This window comes from Hemitrygon akajei, unplaced genomic scaffold (assembly GCF_048418815.1).
Source record: "Hemitrygon akajei unplaced genomic scaffold, sHemAka1.3 Scf000115, whole genome shotgun sequence".
Taxonomy (NCBI): Eukaryota; Metazoa; Chordata; class Chondrichthyes; order Myliobatiformes; family Dasyatidae; genus Hemitrygon; species Hemitrygon akajei.
Window position 1 is genome coordinate 1797484 of NW_027332001.1, and position 24863 is coordinate 1822346.

A 24863-nucleotide genomic window follows, 5' to 3' on the forward strand; every position below is an offset into this window, starting at 1 on the left:
TCACCCCAACTATTTCCTACCTTTCTTTGTGCAGGTATGTAATGTCTAAAGGACCAGTGTTTGAGTAAATGAGACTGACCAAACTTTCTCCTGAGTGAATCTATCGAATCCCTGAGTCTGAAGGGTTCTGTCCAGCTGATGCTCTCAGTCCTCGGGCTGGTTCACTTGTTGATCTTCCCTCATCCTCAGTTGTGGTTTGCTTCCAGTTGTTGGCTTTTCTTCCAATAAATCTCTCACCGCAGTTCTAACTTTAAAATGAAAAACAATGAAGCACGTTAACAACACAAAGGAGAACAAAACATTACTGCTCAATGTTCCTAAAAATAAAACTCACTGAAATTTAAACATTAAGACAAATATAATGATCTGAGTGAACAAATCTGTAATTGTTCCTCACACGTCACAAAATGAAATGCGATAAGGAGGAGCCATCATTCAGTCAGGAACAGGATTATGCGATTTGATCCATCTGGTCTGCCCCACCATTCAACCATGGCTGATTTCATTCCAACACCATATTTCTGCCTTCCTCATGTAACCCTGAAGCTACTAGGAACAAACACAAATATATTAACCTCTGCCATAAATATACCCCAATAACAGCTTCATCCACCCTCTGTGGCAACAAATTCTACAGATCAGTCACCCTTTACTTGATATTCTCCTCATCTCAATTTTAAAGGGAAGCTTCTTTATTCTGGGACTGTGTTCTCAGATCCCAGACTCTCCATCTAATGGAATTATCCTCTCCATGTCCACTGTATCCAGGCTTTTCAGCATTCGGTAAGTTTCCTTAAACAAGCACAACCCCCACCCCCACTGTCCCTCTGAACTCCATTGAGCACAGGTCCAGGACCATTGACTAACAGACAGGTGACAGTGAGGGGTAATTTCGAAATACGGTTTGAACACTGAACCCTGGGTCCAATTCTACTACTGCAAACATTTAATGACCTCCTCTCCATGTGAGGGATGGTATAGGAACTCATTCTCACCTCAGATCAGCACTCATTGCCTCCAAAGGAACCCCAGAAACAAGCATCTGACCACAGACCATAACCACTCTCTCAACACCTCATGAGCCCGAGCAGCTTGATCCCCAGATCCATTTCACCAGGGTTAAAATCTGTGATAGGGTCGCACAGCTGAACGTGACATTTACCTCGCACATCGTCCCCACATCAGGGATTTCCCCACAACCAATGTCCAGCAACCCGAGACTTCTGATTCATTGTGGAAGGAGGAACATTCAGCCCCAGCTACAGAAGTACTGACCTGGCCAAATCCCAAAAACTGACAGTTCCATATTCCCGGAGTCTGCATCTCAGGATTACAGTCCAAGCAGCAACTTCGCAGGACTCCTTTGTTGCTGATAACATGCTGTAGTGTCTCGGCCAATCAGAGTTCAAAAATTAACACTCCTACATCAAACTATGGCAGAATGGGAACCTGATAATCCTCTGACTGGGTCAGATATTGGGCTGGCAAACCTGGGCGCGGGTCACCAGCAGGCAGGGATACGTTTCATATTGTCTCCAGCAGCTAAACCGAAAGCATTTTATCATTATCTTATTGTTAAATGAGATCTTGCCCAGTACATTTGGCCGTCGCGTTTCCTGTGGGCTAACAGGAATAACAGGCTTTTCATTTCAAATTGAAATTAAATGCTGGAAACTCGGTACATCAGATTGGATGTGTGGAAAGAGAAACTGTGGGAGACTCAGTATCAGAACTGATGCTGCCCGATCTGCTGAACGGTTCCAGCATTTTCTCTTTTTACTTTAAATGATGCACAACTATTGACTGATTACAAGATGTTTGTGTCGGCCTGAACAAAGTCGCACAAATGTCATGCCCACATTCATCAGTTTTCTCTGCATTCCAACACAGGGTTAATACAGTCGATACAGTCAATGCTCACAACATCCTCCCCACCCCACTATCAGTCTGTTCCATCTGCTCCCGAGGCCACTAACTCTCAATGAGCGGAAGTGACCAGAGAGCGATAAAATTGTGCTCCACTCCCTGCAGATCCTGGCTGCTCCTGGCAACAGGAAAATTGCCTCTCTAAAAATGACCAAAACAGGAAAAAACAGACTCAACTTTAAACGCTGAGAGTCTCCGTCTGACAAAGATTAACACAGCGGCCATTTGGTAACTTTGAAACTAAAATTGTGGTGACTGTCTTTATCCTTCCTCATTCTGCATTAAATAAATCCGTTGGTAATTCAGGTAACAAACACTGATTTCAGAATTAACTCCGTGAGACAAAATACTTCACAATGAAGGCAACGGTAGATTAGAGATTGTCGATATTTATCATCGAGGTGGTGGGATGCAGGCTGGACAGAGGTTGAACAAGATGGGCAGGGATTAAGCAGATGAAACGGGTGGGAGAAGGGATCAAGGACGATCACTAATGGTCCTCCAGCAACGCACAGACACTGAATTAATAGTACATACTACTATGTAGTAAAATGACAAAGATAGAACAACAGGAACTTTGGCATTTACCCTTCTCCCCGAAACAACTTTTATCAACATACGGTGGGTATCCCCAGGTTCGATGTGAAGATCTCACAACCCGGACCGACCCCGGCAGGTTTTGTCCAGGAAGTGGGGTGAGACCGCCAGTTCGGGGAAGTTAACGGGACTCACTGCCCAGCATCGGTCGGGACCGGACTCAATACTCACCGCATGGATCTTGTCGGTTCCGCTCCGCAGAGAATGATCCGACTCCCCAAACCCCCGGCTGCCCGCCCGAGGGGGCGAGGACCCTCTCCAGATCCTGATCCCGTAGACAATCCGCTGCTCCGGACCCGCTTCTACACAAAGAAAAAAATCACTGCCCAGCCCGGGAATGTGAGCATGCGCAGTGTGCTTATTGCATCATCAGAGCGTGGGCGGGGCCTCGGAGACAAACCCGCAGACGCTGCCGATTCAAGTCAAGTCACTTTTATTATAATTTCGACCATAACTGCTGGTACAGTACACAGTAAAAATGAGACAACGTGTTTTTTTTTTTCAGGACCATGTTGTTACATGACACAGTACAAAAACTGGACTGAACCACATAAACAATAACACAGAAAAGAAAACAAAAAACTACACCAGACCACAGACCTACCCAGGACTGCATAAAGTGCACAAAACAGTGCAGGCATTACAATAAATAATAAACAGGACAATAGGGCAGTAAGGTGTCCGTCCAGGCTCTGGATATTGAGGAGTCTGATAGCTTGCGGGAAGAAACTGTTACATAGTCTGGTCGTGAGAGCCCGAATGCTTCAGTGCCTTTTCCCAGACGGCAGGAGGGAGAAGAGTTTGTATGAGGTATGCGTGGGGTCCTTCATGATGCTGTTTGCTTTGCAGATACCGCGTGTAGGGTAAATGTCCGTGATGGCGGGAAGAGAGGCCCCGATTATCTTCTCAGCTGACCTCACTACACGCTACAAGGTCTTGCGATCCGAGATGGTGCAATTTCCGTACCAGGTAGTGATACAGCTGCTCAAGATACTCTCAATACAACCCCTGTAGAATGTGATGAGGATGGGTGGGAGATGGACTTTCCTCAGCCTTTGCAGAAAGTAGAGACGCTGCTGGGCTTTCTTTGCTATGGAGCTGCTGTTGAGGGACCAGGTGAGATTCTCCGCCAGGTGAACACCAAGAGATTTGGTGCACTTTACGATCTCTACCGAGGAGCCGTCGATGTTCAGCGGGGAGTGGTCGCTCCGTGCCCTCCTGAAGTCAACAACCATCTGTTTTGTTTTGTTCACACTCAGAGACAGGTTGTTGGCTCTGCACCAGTCCTTTATCCGCTGCACCTCCGCTTTGTGAGCTGACTTATCGTTCTTGCTAATGAGACCCACCACGGTCGTGTCATCTGTGAGTTGCAGCACAGTCGTGGGTCAGCAGCGTGAACAGCAGTGGACTGAGCACGCAGCCCTGGGGAGACCCCGTGCTCAGTGTGATGTTGTTGGAGATGCTGATCCCGATCCGGACTGACTAATATCTCCCATTCAGGAAGTCTAGGATCCAGTTGCAGCGGGACGTGTACAGGCCCAGTAAATTCAGCTTTCCAGTCAGTTTCTGAGGGATGATTGTGTTGAATGCTGAACTGAAGTCTATGAACAGCATCCGAACATACGTGTCGTTTTTGTCCAGGTGGGCCGAACTGCCAAGATAATCATCACTAATCAAATTCACTGAGATTTCTCACGTCCCGTTGAATTTATTGCCAAGTGCACAAGTACGGGAAGGTACAGGGACTGAGAAACACTGACTTGTGGCAGCATCACAGGCAAGTACATTCAGATAACACACGGAACACAAATTATACGATTCTCTGTCAGTGACAATCTATAAAAATGTTTTATATCCTTAACAATATATAAAATACATTGCGTCATGATCAATATTAAAATGTGCATTTTGTGTCAATAACAGTCTTGGAAATGTTGAATTTGGTCCCTGTCTCCATTCCTCCTGTAATCCACAACCAGCTCCTTTGTTTTTATCACAATGAGGGAGAGGTTGTTTTCTTGACACCACTGTGTCGGGGTGATGACTTCTTCTCTGTCGGCTGCCTCGTTATTATTCGAGATCAGGCCAGTCAGTGTAGTGTCATCATCAAATTTAATTAGCAGATTGGAGCTGTGGGTGGCGACAGAAGCCATGGGAACACAGGGAGTAAACGAGGGGTCAAGGAGACACCCCTGTGGGGTATCTGTGCTGAGGGTGAGAGAGACAGAGGTGAGGGAGCCCACTCTTACACATCGAGCTACGGATCTGCGGAACAACGTGAACAGGAAACGAGATCACGTGACGGGTGGAGGGTATCTCATCCCAGGCAGTGACTCCAGCTGCCCACGACTCTGTGGAATGAAGCAAACGCCGCTCACAACTGCTCTGACCTTAAATGTATTAGACATTTCAACCCCCAGGAAAAATATATCGTCTGTCCACTCTATCTATTCCTCTATTCCTCTTGTAATCTTATAAACGTCCATCCAGTCTCACCCCAGCCTGCGCCGCTCTGGAGAAAACAACACAAGTTTGTCCAGCCTCTCGTTACAGCTCATGCCCTCTAATCCAGGCAGTATCTTGTGTTACGTATTCAGGCAACAATAAATATATATGAGTTAGGCAAGGGTTTTCATAACAAATAACACCTTTATTAAACACTGAAAACCAACCCCCCAAAAGTAAACAAACATTCGCTCAACTGGAATTCAGCTGCTGTGCGGCAGACTCAGTTCTTAATAGCGCTGCAGTTCAAACAGTTCGTAAAGCGGTATGCCGAAAGAGAACAGTTCTTTAAAGCGGTATGCCGAAAGTTCAAAAGCTCACAGTCCTTTTAAAAGGAGAGACTTTTTAAAGCGAATTAAATTCTCTTCCACGTCGATGTCCTTCGATTCCCCGGCGTCGAACTTTTCCACGAAGAATTTTATGAAATATAACGGCTTAAAAAAACACTGACCTTTCTTCCACACTCTGTCCTCAATCTCCCGCTATCCCAGCGGAGATTAACACGAGAACAGTCAACGAAATCCTTCCGAATGAGGATCAAATAAGGTCGTAACCAATCCACCGTCGAAAATCGATTCTCCTCGATTTTTATCTTCCAAACTTTTATCTTCAGTCTCCACAGCAAAGAAACTGTTGGCGATGACCTTCTAAACTTTAGGCATTATATAAAACGTCATTTTTCAACTAAACTGCGTCATCACATTAAATCACGCCTGACATGAAGTCAGCTTGGCAAATCCCGCCACGAACTGCCCCACCTGACAAGGTGGGTCTTCCTTTTATACCCTGTAAAAAAAAAACTGTCACATGACCTCTACTGGCGGGAAAATGACATCACTCCACCATCACAAGACCATTACCTCATGTCCAGTATAACTTCAACCCCAGTCACGTGACAAGGGTACCACTGTCACGTGTCACGGGTACGTAACACTTGGTAAACTTCTTCTGCGCCCTCTCCAAAGCCCCGACATCCCTCCGAGAATGGGGGCGACCAGAACTGTATGAAACACTCCAGATGTGGTCTAACTAGTTTTATAAAACTGTGTTACGAACTGTGACGTTTTAGAAACGAACCAGCAGCAATAGAGTTCACAGTGGAGTCTGGTTCTGATGTTAAAACCACTCTCTTTATTAGTATCTACTCATAATATGGAACTTAATGAAATAAAGGAAAGTTAACAGTGTTATGTGTATATATGTGTAAATATAATTCCCAGAATATCGAGCCTGAGGGAACAAAGCTCAAGTCTTGAGATGCTAAAGTAGGAAAGTTCAGTAATCCACGGAATAAATGATGGGAGAGAGATATTTGTAATCCAGAATGAAACGTAGAGAAAAGGCCGTTACTTCAAAATAACCGTCGACGTTCTTATTCGTTGAATCGGTCCACATACGAGTTATCAGCGAAAGTGACCTGTCACAGGAAAACCTTCTTCCCGGGGTTACCACACAACATACCCAGGCAAGGATTAACACAAGATATTCCACAATCCACTCCTATGGATTATACGAAGTGACAGCCACACACATTCGTTGTGGTTCCGTGTACCGATGATCAACCAACTCTTGTGGGCATAGGAGAGTTCCAAGCCTCAGCTGCAACTAACTGAAACTATCAACTTTTCCAGTCCCTCTCTCTCTCTCTTTAGACTGGCCGACTGCCTGCCTGCAGATCGCTCTCTCTCTCTTATGGTTAAGTCCACAGTCAGCGCTTGTCAGCCTGTGACTGACGTCATAGTCCCGCCTCCTCACGCCGGCGCTCTTAAAGAAACAGTCACAGTACGACCTCAGGCTCCTAACAGCTGTAACACAACTTCCCGACTTTTGAGCTCAATGCTTCAACTAATAAAGACAACCATGCCATTTGCCTTCGTAACCACCCGATCAATCTGTGCCGTCTCTCTCAGGGAGCGATGAACCTGGAGTCTAAGATCCCTCTGATCATCAAGACTGTTCAGGGTTTTGCATTTAACTGTGTACTGTCACATACATTCGACCTACCGAGCCGCCAAGATGATCATCACTAATCAAATCTCACTGAGATTTCTCAGGTCCTGTTGAATTTATTGCCAAGTGCACAAGTACGGGAAGGTACAGGTACAGAGAAACACTGACTTGTGGCAGCAACACAGGCAAGTACATTCAGATAACACACGGAACACAAATTATATGATTCTCTGTCAGTAACATATGTTTTATGTCATTAACGATATATAAAATACATTGTGTCATGATCAATATTAAAATGTGCATCTGTGTCAATAACAGTCTTGGAAATGTTGAATTTGCTCCCTGTCTCCATTCCTCCTGTAATCCACAACCAGCTCCTTTGTTTTTGTCACAATGAGGGAGAGGTTGTTTTCTTGACCCCACTGTGTCGGGGTGATGACTTCTTCTCTGTAGGCTGCCTCGTTATTATTTGGGATCCGGCGGATCAATGTAGTGCCGTCAGCAAATCCAATTAGCAGATTGGAACCCGCCACTGCTCCCCACAGTGCACTATGTACTGATTGCAAAGCTACGAAATTGCATGTGAATTGCCTCCCCTTCCCCAACTCCACTCTTTCTGCGTCACCAGCAGACTGGGACATCTCACATCTCGCTGCCTCCGCCAGGACATTAAACTGTGAACAACTGTGGTCAGGGACTGATCTCTGGGGTACTCCAAACGCTACCTCCTTCCAGTCTGAAAACGACCCACTCATCAGACACACACCACCGGCAGTTTATCGATCTCCAACGAAAAAGCCTAATCACCTACTCCTGAGGGTCAATACCATTGCTGACTCTGAGTTTACCACCGTCAAATGCCGGGAGGGACATAATAATCAGAAAGCCTCTATCACAGCCGTGTAAATAAAATGTGATCTCAGTAAGTGTGTGGCGCATGCTCAGAATGCGAAGGAGACAGACAAACTGAGCCAAGTCACAGACTGATGAAGGGGAGGAGTGATCCATTTTGACACAGAGAGGGAAGCTGAGAGTTTGATATTGTGCATGATACCGGAACTGTGGCCAGTTAAAAGATGAAGCTTTGTTCCTTCAAAATGTTTTGAGTTGTGACAGTGTTTTTATCAGAAGGCACCATGAAGACTCAAATTATTTCAGTTGAATTGTTGTCCTTCACCCACTGACGTGCTTTGTAAAATTTTAGCAGTGTAGAAAAGTCAAAAGATCTGTGTATGGGAATCACAAACACAACAGAACGTTAGTTCCGCTGTATCTGTCAGTTCACCAGCGCTTGAATGCCGCCGATCCTTGAATGTGGAGGCGGAGATGCTGGAGAAGACAGCGCCCCACTCGCTACAAGGAGTGGTCCATGTGTCCATGTCCGTGATCTGATTGGATACACCGCCATGACGTTCAGAGCACTGTGACGTCATTCATTGGCTCTCATTTTGGAAGGGATTCAATCAGTCAGCCATCGCAGATACACCAACAGCTTCGCACTGGGAAGCGGCCGTTCACCTGCTCCGTGTGTGCGAAGAGACTCATTCAGTTAACCCACCTTGTGATGCTCCGGTGAGTTCACAATAAATAGAGGCCACATTTCTGTCCGGAGTGAGCAAAGAGTTTTACTCAATCATCCCAGCTGCTGCAACACCAGCAACTTCACATCAGGGAGGAAGTTCAAATCAGCTCCGTGTTAAATGTTTCACCATCACGGTGACTGAAGGCAGCTGCAGTTTCATGAGGGACGGTTACTGTCAGATTCTGCAGTTCTTGCGGCTGCTCATCGCACCCAGGACTGAACCCTGGTCACTGAGCATTGGAGGAGTCTGTTCTGCTGATGTTAGTCTTAAACTAGACTGGCATTTAATATGGTGGATCTGTGACAGATGAAATCACTTTTGTATCAAATTCCGTGTCTCACTAGAGAGGTCCCTGCCGATGTTTCTGTTCCATATCAGAATATCAAAATCTACCCCTGCCATTCCCTTTGCACTCACCCTGAAATGACAGGTTGCAACTAGTCACCACTCTGTGGGAGGAGAGATTTCCCTTGAATTTCATAGAATCATAGAAATCTATAACACATTACAGATCCTTTGGCCCACATGCATCTCACTACAGACATTGAATGACGCCAACCTTCTAAGGAAGTACAGTCGACTCTGTGCCTTCCTGCACAAGGCATCTGTGTTGGCAGTCCAGTCTAGCTTCTCGTCTAACTGGCCCACATTGCTGTGCCGACCATGTAACTTATACTAGAAACTGCTTAGAATTACCCTGCCGCATAGCCACCTATTTTGCTAAGCTCCGTGTACCTATCTAAGAGTCTCTTAAAAGACCCTATTGTATCCGCCTCTACCACCGTCGCTGGCAGTGCGTTCCACACACACACCACTCTTTGCTTAAACAAAGCTTAACTCTGACATCTCCTCTGTACCTACTTCCAAGCAGCTTAAACCTATTCCCCCTCGTGTTAGCCGTTTCAGCCCTGGGAAAAAGCCTCTGACTATCCACACGACCAATGCCTCTCATCATCTTATACACCTGCATGATTTTCTCCGGTCTGAATAAGACGATAAGCTCACTGTGGTTTTGATGTTCTCTCCCCTCTCGCCCATCTCCCCCCTCGCCCCTCTCCCCTCTCCCCTCTGCCCCTCCCCCTCTCCCCCGCCCTCTCTCCCCCTCCCCCTCTCCATCCTTCCTTCCTCCCCTCCCCCCTCTGCCCCTCCTCCCTTCTCCCCCCTCCCCTCTCCCCACTTCCTCCCCTCCTCTCCTCCCCTCCCGTACTCCCCTCCCCTCCTCCCCACTCTCCCCCTCTCCCCCTCCCCTCCTTCATTCCTCCCCCACTAACCCCCTCCTCCCCTATCCTCCCACCCTCCCCTCACACCCTCACCTCTCCCCCTCCAACCATCTCACGCCTTCCCCTCCCCTCCTCTCCCCCTGTCCTCCCTTCCCCTCCTCCCCTCCCCTTCTCTCCTCTCTCTCTCTCTCTCTCTCTCTCTCTCTCTCTCTCTCTCTCTCTCCCTCCCCTCCTTTGTGTTTCACGTCACAGACCCGCCTCACTCAGGCACTTAAAGGGACACTCACAGTAAACGTACCTGCGGTCTCGTAACACAATGCACCTCTAAAGTCTGACAGCAGACTAGCGAGTGTATCTTCGATGGTGCAGAGTCAGAAACCAAAGAGTTTCCAGATTGAGCCAGGGCTTTGGGGCTGCAAAGAGAGATGGGGTCCAGAGTTTGCGACGAGGAAGAGGAATCAGACCAGCAGGAAAAGCTGCAAAAGAAAGATTAGAAGCATTTGCAAACTGGTTGATTGAAAAAAAAGCTGGTTAATTTCTGCAAAATACTGGTGGAAATCAACAGTCAGGCAGCAAATGTGGAGAGGAATAAATAGACAAAGTTTAGGCCGAGCCTAGCCTGTGTACTCCGCTGCTTAGTTGCTGCTTGAACTGCAGAGTTCCTTTTGTGTGTGTGCGTCTCTGTATTCCCAGCAACTGCAGAATCTCCTGTATTTTATAACTGCATTTTACTTTGGCATTAGATACACGTAGATATTGAGTATATTGCTTATGGGAGCCGCTTTCTACGTTAAAACAGCTGCAGATTTTTCTATACACACGGAAAAAATGAGGTATGGACATTGAACAGGTGCTTGCAGAAAAGTTTAATGGCACCGTGATTACCCATAAGGCCCTGCGTTAAGAATTTCGTCGGCGCTGAAGCGCCGATGGAATGCGCAGGCGTCAGTCTGAGGACGTCCCCGACTATCACGCATGCGCGCAGTACACTGAAGGCCTTGAAAATGTCGGCTGCGGGTAAGAACGATTCTCTGTGTTTTTATCTTAAACACCGACTTCAGAACGATTCCTGTGAAATCCGGACACCGTGGCCAACAATCCCGGCACAGTCCTGCTCTCGTCCCTCTCTCTCAGCACCACGATCCGTACACGGGCCCCGGGGAGCTTCCGGCTGATGAGTGAATGGGAACCGATGGATATCTCAGACAGAGCTGAGCTCCAGCTGAACAATTTCTTCAATAGGTTCGACAGCACAATCTCACCCTCACTGCAGAACTCCACACCAGGCTTACTTCCCTCACAGGAAAATATCCACTCACAGGAGACCTGGCCCACGCCCAGGTTTACGGCTGCACAGGTGGAAGGTCAACTGAGGAAGATCTGTACCAGCAAGGCGGCTGGACCGGATGGAGTTTCCCCACGATTACTGAGGGCCTGTGCGACTGAACTGGGAGAACCACTACAGCGCATCTTCAACATGAGTCTAGATCAGAGAAGAGTACCCAGACAGTGGAAAACATCTTGTATTGTCCCGGTACCGAAGAAACCACAACCAAAGGAGTTGAATGACTTCAGACCTGTTGCCTTGACGTCGCACGTGATGAAGACCATGGAGCGGCTGATAATACAGAATCTGAGGCCACAAACCAGGCACGCCCGGGATCCGCTTCAGTTTGCGTATAAGGAGAAGGTGGGAGTGGAGGATGCTATCACGTATTTGCTGCACAAATCACTCTCTCACCTAGATGGGGTCAGTTGTGCTGTGAGGATTACATTCCTTGACTTCTCTAGTGCCTTTAACACCATCCAGCCCAAGATCTTAAAGCACAAACTAACGGAGATGGGAGTAGACTCTCACATGGTGGATTGGATAGTGGAATTACTTGACAGATAGACCTCAGTATGTGCGGTTGGGAGACTGTAGGTCTGACACAGTGGTCAGCAGCACAGGAGCGCCACAGGGAACCGTACTCTCTCCGGTCCTGTTCACCCTGTACACATCTGACTTCCAATATAACTCGGAGTCCTGCCATGTGCAGAAGTTCGCTGATGACACGGCCATAGTGGGGTGTGTCAGGAATGGACAGGAGGAGGAGTATAGGAAACTGATACAGGACTTTGTGATATGGTGCAACTCAAACTACCTGCGTCTCAATGTCACCAAGACCAAGGAGATGGTGGTGGACTTTAGGAGATCTAGGCCTCATATGGAGCCAGTGATCATTAATGGAGAATGTGTGGAGCAGGTTAAGACCTACAAGTATCTGGGAGTACAGTTGGACGAGAAGCTAGACTGGACTGCCAACACAGATGCCTTGTGCAGGAAGGCACAGAGTCGACTGTACTTCCTTAGAAGGTTGGCGTCATTCAATGTCTGCAGTGAGATGCTGAAGATGTTCTATAGGTCAGTTGTTGAGAGCGCCCTCTTCTTTGTGGTGGCGTGTTGGGGAGGAAGCATTAAGAAGAAGGACGCCTCACGTCTTAATAAGCTGATAAGGAAGGCGGGCTCTGTCGTGGGCAAAGTACTGGAGAGTTTAACATCGGTAGCTGAGCGAAGGGCGCTGAGTAGGCTACGGTCAATTATGGAAAACCCTGAACATCCTCTACATAGCACCATCCAGAGACAGAGAAGCAGTTTCAGCGACAGGTTACTGTCGATGCAATGTTCCTCAGACAGGATGAAGAGGTCAATACTCCCCAATGCCATTAGGCTTTACAATTCAACTGCCAGGACTTAAGAACTTTTTTTAAAGCTATTATTAATGCTTTTTGAGTTAGTGATTTAGATGCATATCATATTATTACTGAGTTAAGTATTGTATGTAATGAGTTTTTGCTACAACAACTGTATGGGACATTGGAAAAAATGTTGAATTTCCCCATGGGGATGAATAAAGTATCTATCTATCTATCTATCTATCTAAATGCAAGGATTAGGAACTGGGAGAAAGGGAACAAAATCTTTTACATCACCAGTTGAGGAAATCACCTTTGTTCTACCTCCAATCACTAATAAGAGAAAATCTGAAGATGCTGGAAATCCAAGCAACACACACAAAATGCTGGAGGAATTCAGCATTAGTACTCTTTTCCATAGATGCTGCCTGGCCTGCTGAGTTCCTCCAGCATTTTGTGTGTGTTGCTTGAGCTCCCTCCTCTCGTTCTGGACTTTTCTACCGGTGAGAACATGTTTTGACCCATTCTCTCTGGGTACATAATGATATCAAGCACCTTTGCCTTGGGCAGCAAGTAGCTTTCACATCTCAAATGTGCCAGACTTCAGTGAGATAGACTACTATTCATTGGCATTACCATCACTGAGTTCACCACCGTCAGTCTTTGTCTGATGTGTGTATTGTGGCGATGCAAACGTTGCTGGAGAATTGGGGGAGGCTACAGGGGAATATAGAAACTGAGTTAACCACTGTCAGTCATTGGGGGGGGGGGGTTCAGGGGAAATATTTATGTAGAATATAGATACTGGTGATACTTGTTTGTATTCTGGTGTTGCAAAAGTTGCTGGAGAATTTGCAAGTGGGAAGAAGTGGAGTGATATTTGGAAATCTGACTTTTTTTAGTGTAAGTTAGCAAGCTAACCACATATGGACAATATACAAAAACTTTGGTGAGAAAATCCTTCATTACCCATTACAGGCCTGCTACATAGGTTGTGTGAGAGTGCAGATGAACTGGATCGAACCCAGAGGAGATCAAAGTTCCTATTGACAGTGATTTGCTAGCTGTGAAAATGAATACCTCTCTATATAAAATTCACTGTGAACATCTTGTCACTGGGTAAAAACAAATACACAGTGCAAGATTTATGTACACACTGGTTATTACAAATTACAGGGGGTATTGGAGGGAAGATGGGGAGACCTGTAGTGTCCCTGATGCCCTCACTTACAAGAAATGAATCCAGCTGCAGCTTGTAACCCTGCACTTTAAGGAGTTGGAACTTGAAACGCATATGGGAATTGATGGTCATTCCAGATACCAGCACTCTGCCCAGTCAGGAGATGATTTCTCTGTCCAACTTGGGTTTAACCTCAGTGTAACAGTGTGATACCAAATCAAACCTTGGCAACTCAAGAACTCTCATCTGATATGTTGTCCTACACCCATTTATTGATGTTGTAAATCTTTTACAGATTAAAAACGGGAAGGAATTTGTCTCCAGGAATCTCAAACACGGCACAACAGTTTTGTTGTCTCTGTCTAGATATTTAAGAAGTGGAGCAAGGGATTCAATCGACCATCCTTCCTGCTCAGACAGTGGGAATGGATTCACTCAGTCATTTCAATTGAAGGTACATCAGCAAGTTCACACTGGGCAAGGCCATTCATCTGTTCTGTGTGTGAGAAAGGATTCTGTCAGGCATCCCACCTGTGGACAAACCTGTCAGATCACACTGGGCAGAGGCTGGTCATCTGCTGAATTTGGGGGAAGGGATTCTCTCGGTCATCTGACCTAATGGCACACCAGCGTGTTCACACCAGGGGGCAGCCATTCACCTGCACAGTCTGCGGGAAGGGATTCACTGCATCATCCAACCTACAGAGACATCAGCGAGTTCACACTGGGGAGAAGCCATTCACCTGCTCAGACTGTGGGAAGGGATTCACTCAGTCATCCCACCTACAGAGTCATCAGCGAGTTCACACTGGGGAGAAGCCGTTCACCTGCTCAGTCTGTGGGAAGGGATTCTCTCAGTAATCTAACCTACAGAATCATCAGCGAGTTCACACTGGGGAGAAGCCGTTCATCTGCTCAGAATGTGGGATAGGATTCACTCAGTCATCCCAACTACTAGCACACCAGTCAGTTCATAATGGGGAGTGGCCATTCACCTGCTCCGTCTGTGGGAAGGGATTCACTCAGTCATCCCACCTGCAGAGTCATAAGCGAGTTCACACTAAGGAGAGGCCGTTCACCTGCTCAGTCTGTGGGAAGGGATTCACTCAGTCATCCCAACTACAGAATCATCAGCGAGTTCACACTGGGGAGTGGCCGTTCACCTGCTCAGAATGTGTGAAGAGATTCAGTCAGTCATCCACCCTACTGAGTCATCAGCGAGTTCACACTGGGGAGAGGCCATTCACCTGCTCAGTCTGTGGGAAGAGGTTCGTTCACTCATCCACCCTACAGAGACATCAGCGAATTCACACTGGGGAGAGGCCGTTCAACTGCTCAGTCTGTGGGAAGGGATTCACTCAGTCATCCATCCTACAGAGTCATCAGCGAGTTCACACTGGGGAGAAGCCGTTCACCTGTTCAGTCTGTGGGAAGGGATTCACTCAGTTTTCCAGCCTACAGAGTCATCAGCGAGTTCACACTGGGGAGAAGCCGTTCATCTGCTCAGTCTGTGGGAAGGGATTCACTCGATCATCCATCCTACAGAGTCATCAGCGAGTTCACACTGGGGAGAAGCCATTCACCTGCTCAGTCTGTGGGAAGGGATTCACTCAGTTATCCAGCCTACAGAGTCATCAGTGAGTTCACACTGGGGAGAAGCTGTTAACCTGCTCAGAATGTGGGAAGAGTTTCACTCGGTCATCCCAACTACTGGCACACCAGTCAGTTCACACTGTGGAGAAGCCGTTCACCTGCTCTGTCTGTGGGAAGGGATTCTCTGAGTCATCCAGATTACTGAGTCATCAGCAAGTTCATACTGGGGAGAAGCCATTCACCTGCTCAGACTGTGGGAAGGGATTCACTCAGTCATCCAACCTACAGAATCATCAGAGAGTTCACACTGGGGAGAAGCCGTTCAGCTGCTCAGTCGGTGGGAAGGGATTCACTCGGTCATCCCACCTACAGAATCATCAGCGAGTTCACACTGGGGAGAAGCCGTTCACCTGCTCAGAATGTGGGAAGGGATTCACTCAGTCATCCACCCTACTGAGTCACCAGCGAGTTCACACTGGAGAGAAGCCGTTCACCTGCTCAGTCTGTGGGATGGGATTCTCTGAGACATCCACATTACTGAGTCATCAGCGAGTTCATACTGGGGAGAAGCCATTCACCTGCTCAGTCTGTGGGAAGGGATTCACTCAGTCATCCACCCTACTGGCACACCAGTCAGTTCACAGTGGGAACTGGCCATTGTTATGAATCCCTGGGTTTTCTTTGCTGTGGACTGTCATTTTAAGAGAGAGAGACAGAGATTAGGATGCTGACTCAGTCTGACTTGCAGCTTGTTCACATCGCGTGCAGCTTGTTTAGTTTTAACCGAGGACACAGACACTCAGAGTCAGACGGAGACGAAGGAGGAAAAATGGTAGGATCGAAACCAGGGAACTAGTGGCCAAGGGTCACTGTTTGGAACTTTCCTATGCCCACAAGGGTGGGTTAATTATCGTTCACCGTACATCGAATATGTGATTGTCACCTCGTTTGATCCATAGGAGTGGATCGGATTTGGGGCATCCTGTGGAGACCACTTATGTTTTAGCCCTTTCCAGGGGTAATTCACTTGAAGACGATACACCTTTTGACAAGTCACTTTCGGTGATAATTTGTATGTGGATTTGAAATGATGCCGGATAAAATCTACAGCAACTGTTCTCTCATTTTACTACCGTGGAACCTGTGGAATTCTACATATTTGCGTTCTCTCACCATTTACCCTGGATTACAAATCTCTCTCTCTCATCGCCTATTCTGCAGTTGAACTGAACTTTCATACTTTACCATCTCAAGACTCAAAGCCTTGTTTCCCCCGAGCTCAATAGTTTGGGAGTTATATTTACTCACATTTATAAACTTAACACTGTTAACTTCTGTTTATCTTGTTTAAGTTGCAATATTACAAGTAGATTCTAATAAAGACAGATTTAACATCAAAACCAGACTCCAGGTGTAGACTATTGCTGCTGGCTTGTTTCTAAAGCATTATGGTTCGTAACAAATTTGGGGACTGCGTCTGGGATTTGAACAAATTTGGGGGCTATTGATCGATTAATTATCGATTTGATTGGGGAAATCCCTTTTGATTTATTTGTGTGTGGAAATCAGCAGCAGTGGATATTGATAAATTTCTGTGGGTTGGATGACTGAGTGAATCCCTTCCCACGTACTTCTTCATCCAAGTCATCCACTCTTGGTCTTCCTGGAATCATTCTTTGAAACTTCTCTGGACCCACTCCAATACGAGCACATCTTTTGCTCAGATAATAAGTCGGAAGTACAGGTCGGACTCTGCTCACCATACACCAACAGTGATCTGCCCAATGCGTTATAAAGCTATAGTATCGCATCCTTGCTCTTATATTGCTAACATTGCAGTTGTCATCCTTAATCAACTCAATCTGCAAGCAAACCTTTAGGGCCTCTTGCTCAAGGACTCACAAGCACTTATGCACCTCTAATTTTTTCAAGTTTCTCCCATTTATTTTTTTTCTACGCCCAATTACTTCTACCAAATGTACATGACTTGCATACACTGTATTTCAACTGCTACTTTGCAGGCATTCTCCAGACCTATCGAAGTCCTTCTGCAGACTCCCACTTTGCTCTAAACTACCTGTCCCGTACCTATCTTTGTATCAACTGCAATGTTCGTCACCAAGGTATCAATTCCGTCATCCGTATCATTCAGATTTAACATGAAACAATGCGGTCTCAATACTGACCCCTGCAGAACAGCATTAGTTACCAACAGCAAAACAGAATTGCCCACATTATTCTGACTCTTTCTCCCTTGTCAGTACAAGTTTCTTTCCTGTAATTTCATGAGCTGTGATCCTGTTCAGCAGCCTCACGTGCAGCACCTTAGAAACATAGAAAACCTGCAGCACGTTACAGGCCCTTTGGCTCACAAAGCGATGCCGAACATGTCCTTGCTCTAGAAATGCCAAGGGTTACCTACAGTTCTCTATTTTTCTAAGCTCCGTGTACCTATCCAGGAGTCTCTTAAAAGATCCTGTCGTGTCCGCCTCCACCACCATTGCCGGCAGCCCATTCCAAGTACTCACCACTCTCTGTGTAAAAAACGTACCCCTGACATCTCCTCTGTACCTACTTCCAAGCATCTTCAAACTATGCCCTCTCGTGCTAGCAATTTCAGCCCTGGGAAAAAGCCTCGAACTATCCACACGATCAATGTCTCTCATTTTCTTGAACACCTCTATCAGGTCACCTCTCATCCTCCATCACTCCAAGGAGAAAAGGCAGAGTTCACTCAACCTATTCTCAAAGGGCATGCTCCCCAAATCAAACAACATCCTCGTAAATCTCCTCAGCACCCTTTCTATGGCTTCCACATCCTTCCTGTAGTTTGGCGACCAGAACTGAGCACAGTACTCCAAGTGGGGTCTGACCAAAGTCCTATATAGCTGCAACATTACACCTCGGCTTTTAAACTCAAGCCTGCAGTTGATTAAGGCCAATGCACAGTATGGCTTCTTAACCACAGAGCCAACCTACATAGCAGCTTTGAGCGTCCTATGGACTCCGTCCCCAAGATCCCTCTGTTCCTCCACTGCCAAGAGGCTTACCATTAATACTATATTCTATCATATTTGACCGAAGAAAATGAACCACATCACACTTCTTTGGGTTGAACTCCATTTGCCACTTCTCAGCCCAGGTTTGCAGACTATCAATATCCCCCTGCAACGTAACCCAACCTTTGTGTCATCAGCAAATTTACTAACCCATACCTCCACTTCCTCATCCAGGTCATTTATAAAAGTCACGAAGGGTAGGGGTCCCAGAACCGATCCCGGAGGCGGACCACTGGTCTCCGACCTCCATGCAGAATATGACCATTCTACAACCACTCTTTGTCTTCTGTGAGCAAGCCAGTTCTGGATGCACAAAGCAATGTGCCCTTGGATCCCATGCCTCCTTACTTTCTCAATAAGCCTTGCATGGGGTACCTTGTTGAAGATCATCTGAAAATCCAAGCAAACAACATACACTGCCTCTGCTTTATCTATCTTGCCTGTTATTTCCGCAAAGTATTCCAAGAGATTTGTCAGTCAAGATTTCCTCGAAACAATCCGGCTGACTTTGGCCTACTTCATCATGTTTCCCCAATTACAGTACCCAAAACACACACTCTTAGTACACTCCAACATCTTCCTGACCACTAAGGTCAGACTAACTGTCCAATAATTTTCTTTCTTGTGCCCCCTCTCTTCTTAAAGAGTGGAGTGACATTTGCAAATTTCTGGTCCACCAGAACTGTTCCAAAATCTAGCGATTTCTGATAGATCATTACTCATCACTTGAAGAGAAAACTAAGGGGGAACTTCTTCATTCAGAGGCGGGGAGAGTGTGCACCGAGCTGCCAGAGCAAGTGGCAGGGACGATTGTAATCTTTAAGAGAAGTTTGCTTAAGTCACTGGATGAGAAGCATATGGAGGGCTATGGTCCAGGTGGAAGTTGTTGGAACTCGGAAGATTAATGCTTTAGCACGGACTAGACTGGCCGAATGGCATTTTCCTGTGTTGTAGTGTTTTATGACTCTAATGCCTTCACAATCTCTTCAGCTACCTCTTTCTGAACTCTGCGGTGTCTTATCTACCTTCAGGCCTTTCAGCTACAAAAACACCTTCTCTCCTTGGTAAAAGCACGTATCCTCACTTCTGCCCCAGGTACTGCTGAATGTTTGGCATTTATGTAATAAATTTAATGACACAACTGTAGTGGGTGACTTCAATCTGCAGGAGGATTGGGAAAGTCAGATTGGCGTGAGATCGCAAAAGAGGGGATGTATTGAATGCAAACGAAATGGCTTTTTAGAGCAGCTGATGGTTCAGCCTACTCGGGGAACTGCTATCTTAGATTGGGTGTTGTGTAATAACCCAGATCTTATTAGGGAGGTCAATGTAAAGGAACCATTAGAAGGCAGTGATCATAATATGATTGAATTCCTACTGCAATTTGTGAGGGAGAAGCACAGGTCACATGCGTAGTATCGCAATGGAATGAAAGGGAATTTCAGAGGCATGAGAGAGGTGATTCCCCAGGTGGATTGATGGATGCTGGTGGAGATGATGCCAGAACATAAATGGCTGACGTCTCTGGGAATAGTTCATAATGTACAGGATAGATATGTCCCACAGACGTAGTTCTCAAACAGCGGGGCTAGGCTATCGTGGGTGACAAAGGAAGTTAAGGACTGTATAAAAGCATATAAGGTAGCAAAAGTGAATAGTAGGTTGGATAATTGGGTAGCTCTTAACATCCAACAACAGGCAAATTTTAAATTTGCGAGAGTTGATATTGGACCACTGGAAAATGATGCTCATGGGGTGCAAATGGGGAAGAAATGGTAGATGAACTTGATAGGTACTATACATCCGTCTTGTCTGTGGAAGACACCACCAGTGTGCCAGAGATCCGTGAGTGTCAGGGAGCAGGAGTGAGTACCATTGCTATTACAAAGGAAAGTGCTAGGCAAACTCAGGTTCTTAAAGTGGATAAGTCACCAGGACCAGACGGACTACATCCCAGAGTCCTGAGAGAGGTTGCTGGAGAGATAACAGATGCAGTGGTCATGACTTCTCACTTGATCCTGGCATGGTCCCGGAGGACCAGAAAAATGCAAAAGTCATTTTGCTCTTTGATGAGGGAGGAAGGCAAAAGAAAGCAAATTATAGTCCAGTTAGCCTAACCTCATAGTTTCTGCATAGGGAAATATTGCCTGACAAATCTGTGAGAGCTCTTCGAGGAAGTCATAAGGAGGATGGACAAACGAGAGACAGTGGATATCATTTACTTGGATTTTCAGAAGGCATCTGATAAGGTGTCGCACATGAGACTGCTCGACAGGATAAAAGTCAGAATAAATACTGGCATGGATAGAGGAATGGCTGACAGCCAAGAGGCAGCGAGTGGGAATAAAAGGGGCCTTTTCTGGTTGGCCAGCAGTGATTAGTGGTCTTCAGGGGTCAGTATTCGGTCCGCTACTTTTCACATTATTTGTCAATGATTTGGATAATGGAACTGATGGCTTTGTGGCAAAGTTTGTGGATGATTCAAGGATTGGTGGAGGCGTTGGTAATGTTGAGGAAGCAATGCGATTGCAGCAGGACACAAACAATTTAAATAACGGGCAAAAAGTGGCTGATATAATACAATATTTCGAAATGTACGATAATGCATTTTGGGAAAAGGAACAATGGTGAAACTGACTGGGAGAAACTTCAAAAACGGAAGTACAGAAGGAAATCTGAGTCTTCGGGCAAGACTCCCAGAAGGTTAATTTACAGGTTGAGCCTGTGGTAAAGAAAGCAAATGCAATGCTGGCATTTACTTAAAGTGATGTAGAATAGCTAAGCAAGGAGATGATACTGGTGTTTATAAGACACTACTTAAGCCGCACTTAGAATATTTGGGACCCATATCTCAGAAAAGGTGTGTTGTCGTTGGAAAAAGTCCAGAGGATGTTCAAGAACATGATTCCGGGAATGAAGCGGTTAAGGCATGAGGAGCGTTTCCAGCCTTGGGCCTGCACTCCTGCACTGACTTATGTTTAATAAATGTGGGACGGGGGGTGTTAAATCTCACTGAAAACCAACGAAAGGTCTGGATAGGGTGGATGAGGAAAGGACTTTTCGTATGGTGGGGGTAGCCATAATGGAGCGCACAACCTCAAAACTGAGGAGCGACCTTTTAGAGTAGTTAAAGAGGATTTTATTTAGTCAGAGAGCAGTGAATCTGTGGAATTCTCTGACACAGACGGCGGTGGGGGACAAGTCTGTGGGTACATTTAAGGCAGAAGCTAATAGTTTGCTGATCAGTCAGGGCATTACAGGATATGCCGAGGAGGCAGGTGCGTGGGGCTGAGTGAGAACTGGGATCAGCCATGATAGAATGGCGGAGCAGGCTTGATGGGGCTGAATGGCCTAATTCTTCTCCTATGTCAGATAGTCTTATACTGCGAGTGTCTGACACAGTGAAGACTGACACAAAATACTTATTACATTCGGCCGCTATTTCTTTGCTCTATTACTCACTGCTCTATCATCTTCCAGCGGTACAATATTAACTCTTGACTCTCTTTTACTCTTTATATATCTGAGCAACTTTTGATACTTGATATTATTGGCTCACTTACCTTAATTTATCATCTTGTCTCTCCTGTGTGTGTTTTTTGTTGTCTCCTGTTAATTATCTAAAAGCTTTCCAATCCTCTCACTTCCCACAGTTTTCTTGCTATATTACGTGACCCCGCTTTTGGTTTTATCCAAAACAGGAGAAAATCTGAGGATGCTAGGAATCCAAGCAACACAAACACAAAATGCTGGCGGAACCTAGGAGGCCAGGCAGCATATATGGGAAATAGTAAACAGTCGACGTTTCGGGCCGAGACCCTTCATCAGGACGGGGGGGCGGGGGGGAAGATGAGACGTCAGAGGAAGAAGTGTGGAAGTGAAGGGGTGGACGAAGTGGTCGGTGACAGGTGAAACCGCGAGAGGGGGAGTAGTGAAGTGTGAGGATGAGAGGGGTGGAAGAAGTGTGAGGGTGAAGGGGTGGAAGTGGTCGGTGATAGGTAAAACTGCGAGAGGGGGAGTAGTGAAGGAAAAAACTTATTAGGATTTTATTTCCTTAACGATTCTTGAAAAAATCAATTGCTAATGCCTCCACATCTCCTCAGTCACCTCTTTCAGATTTCTGGGGTGTACACCATCTGGTCCAGGTGACCTATTTACCTTCAGACCCTCTCTGTTTCCGAAGAATCTTCTCTCGTGTAATGTAACTTTACACATTCTGAGCACTAACATCTGGGACTTCCATATTCCTGCTGGTGCCTTCGAGAGATAAGATTGACGTACAATACTTACTCAGTTCTTCTGCCATCACTTTGCACCACAACCCCATTATTACCTGTTCAGCATCATCTTTCAGTCCACCCCTTTTTCAGAGACTGGTATCCCTGGTTCAACCAGTAAGGATGTTGTGCATTTCAATGTGTTCTCCTCTCACTCCTCGATTCTCTAAATGAAAGGGTTATCATATTTGATCTTTCTTCATATGATGACCCCACCACTCCAGGGATCAGTCTGATGAATCTTCATTGCACTCTCTCTAACAAATACTCTCTAACCTCTTTGCTAATCTTCTAAGGAGTTAATTTCCATCTTCTGCAGTCCCGTGTTGTCCCGACCACTTCCGCCTCTCTTTTGCACTATATGTAGCTGAAGAAAAATTTGGTATCCTCTTTAATATTACTAGCTAGCACACCGATGTATTACATCTTTTCTTTCTTAATTATTTTAGTTACATTCTGTTTGTTTTTAAAAGCTTTCCAATCCTCTAACTTCCTAGTAATTTTTGCTCTATGCCCTCTCCTTGGGTTTTACGTTTTCTTTGGTTTCTCTTATCAGCCACGGTTTTGTCACCTTCCCTTTGGAATACTACTTCCTCGTTGTGATGTATATATCCTGTGCCTTCCGAATTGTTTCCAGAAATTCCAGCCATTGCTGCTCTGTTTTCATCCCTGCCCGTGTTCTTTTCAAATCAATTTTGACCAATTTTTCTCTCATGCCTCTCTAATTATTCCGCATCAGACTTTTGCTTCTCCTTCTCTGATGTCAGGGTGAATTTAATCGTATTAAGATCTCTTGTCCCTAAGGGTTCTTTGAAATTAAGTGACCTAATTGATTCCGGTTCGTTACATCACCCAATCCAGAATAGCTGATCCGCAAGTGGTCTCAATCATGAGCTGCTCTAAAAATGCATCTTGTAGGCATTCTAGGAATTCCTCCTCTTGAGACCAACACCATCCTGATTTTCCTAATCACTTGCATGACAATCCCCCATGACTATTGTAACATTGCCCTGTTGGCACGCATTTTCTATCTCTCATTGTAATTTGTGGACCACATACTTACTACTGTTTGGAAATCTCTATACAATTCCCATCAAGGAGATTTTTTTTACATTTGCTATTCCTTCATTCTACCCACTGATTCTACACGTTCAGACCCTATGCCGCCTCTTTCTAATTATTTTATTTAATATTTTACCAACAGAGCCACAAACCCCACTACCAGCTTGTTCTCTCAAGAAATATATAAGTATCTGGGAAGCAAGAGGGCCTGCAGATGCTAGAAATCTAGAGAACTACACACAAAGTGCTGAAGGAGCTCAGCATGTCAGGCAGCATCTATGGATGGGAATCAACATTTCGGGCCAAGATCCTTCCTCGGGACTCTTTTTATTGTAATTTATTTTTTTAATGATGTTCATCATCAACAAACATTTCCATAAGATGTATTTCAGGTACTTTACATATATATTTGCCACGAATCTCCACATAATATTCATCTGAGGTATACACTTATAGAAAAGAGAGGAAAGAAAGAACAAGCGAAAGGAGAAAACTATGTACAAGTAGGCAGTGATCCTTTTTACAATATTTTCATTCATTTGTGAGAATAAAATCAGGTCTATGAGGTGTTATGTAGTTAAACCATTTTTTCCAGTATGAATCAAATTGTTCCAACTTATGACTAACAGATGCTGTTATCTTCTCCATTTTGTAAATGTCCATTATAACTTCCATTCATGCGTTTAAGGTGGGGCTGTCCTGTGATAACAATTTCTTGGTAAAAAAAATCTTTTTACCAGCAATCAGCAGAAAATTCATTAAATATTTATCTCTTTGTTAGCATTCTTGAGGTGTATACCCAAAATATATGGTCTTACTTTCTATGGGGACGTCACATTTAAAATGTCTTTCAGGGCAGTGTGTATCCCACTCCTATAGTCTTTGACAACAGGGCAATCCCAGAACATATGATAATGGTTTGCATTTTCATTTCCACAATTACTCCAGCAAACAGGAAGTTAACTATCATAATGGGATTTCTGAGAGGGTGTAATAAAATATCTTATCAAGGTTTTCCATCCAAACTCCGTCCATTTCTGTGAACTGGTACACCTCAATTGATAACTCCATAATATTGTCCATTCTTCCTCAGATATAAATATTCCTCATTCCTTGTCCCATTTTGTTTTAATGTACACGCTCGAAATTACTCTACTACCATTATCTGAATTATACTTTTCTTTTTTCTAAATAGCTCTATCAAACATGAATTTGCCTTGGTTCCATTTTTA

At 45.4% G+C, this 24863-nt stretch overlaps 1 protein-coding gene and 1 pseudogene across 1 annotated transcript in view; one reads left to right on the forward strand and one right to left on the reverse strand.

Moving 5' to 3' along the window:
* The window catches only part of LOC140723493 (NACHT, LRR and PYD domains-containing protein 3-like), a 404351-nt gene that overhangs the window by 51569 nt on the left and 327919 nt on the right, over nt 1–24863 (reverse strand). The gene's annotated exons all lie outside the window — the stretch shown is intronic.
* LOC140723477 (uncharacterized) lies at nt 2698–24841 on the forward strand (annotated as a pseudogene).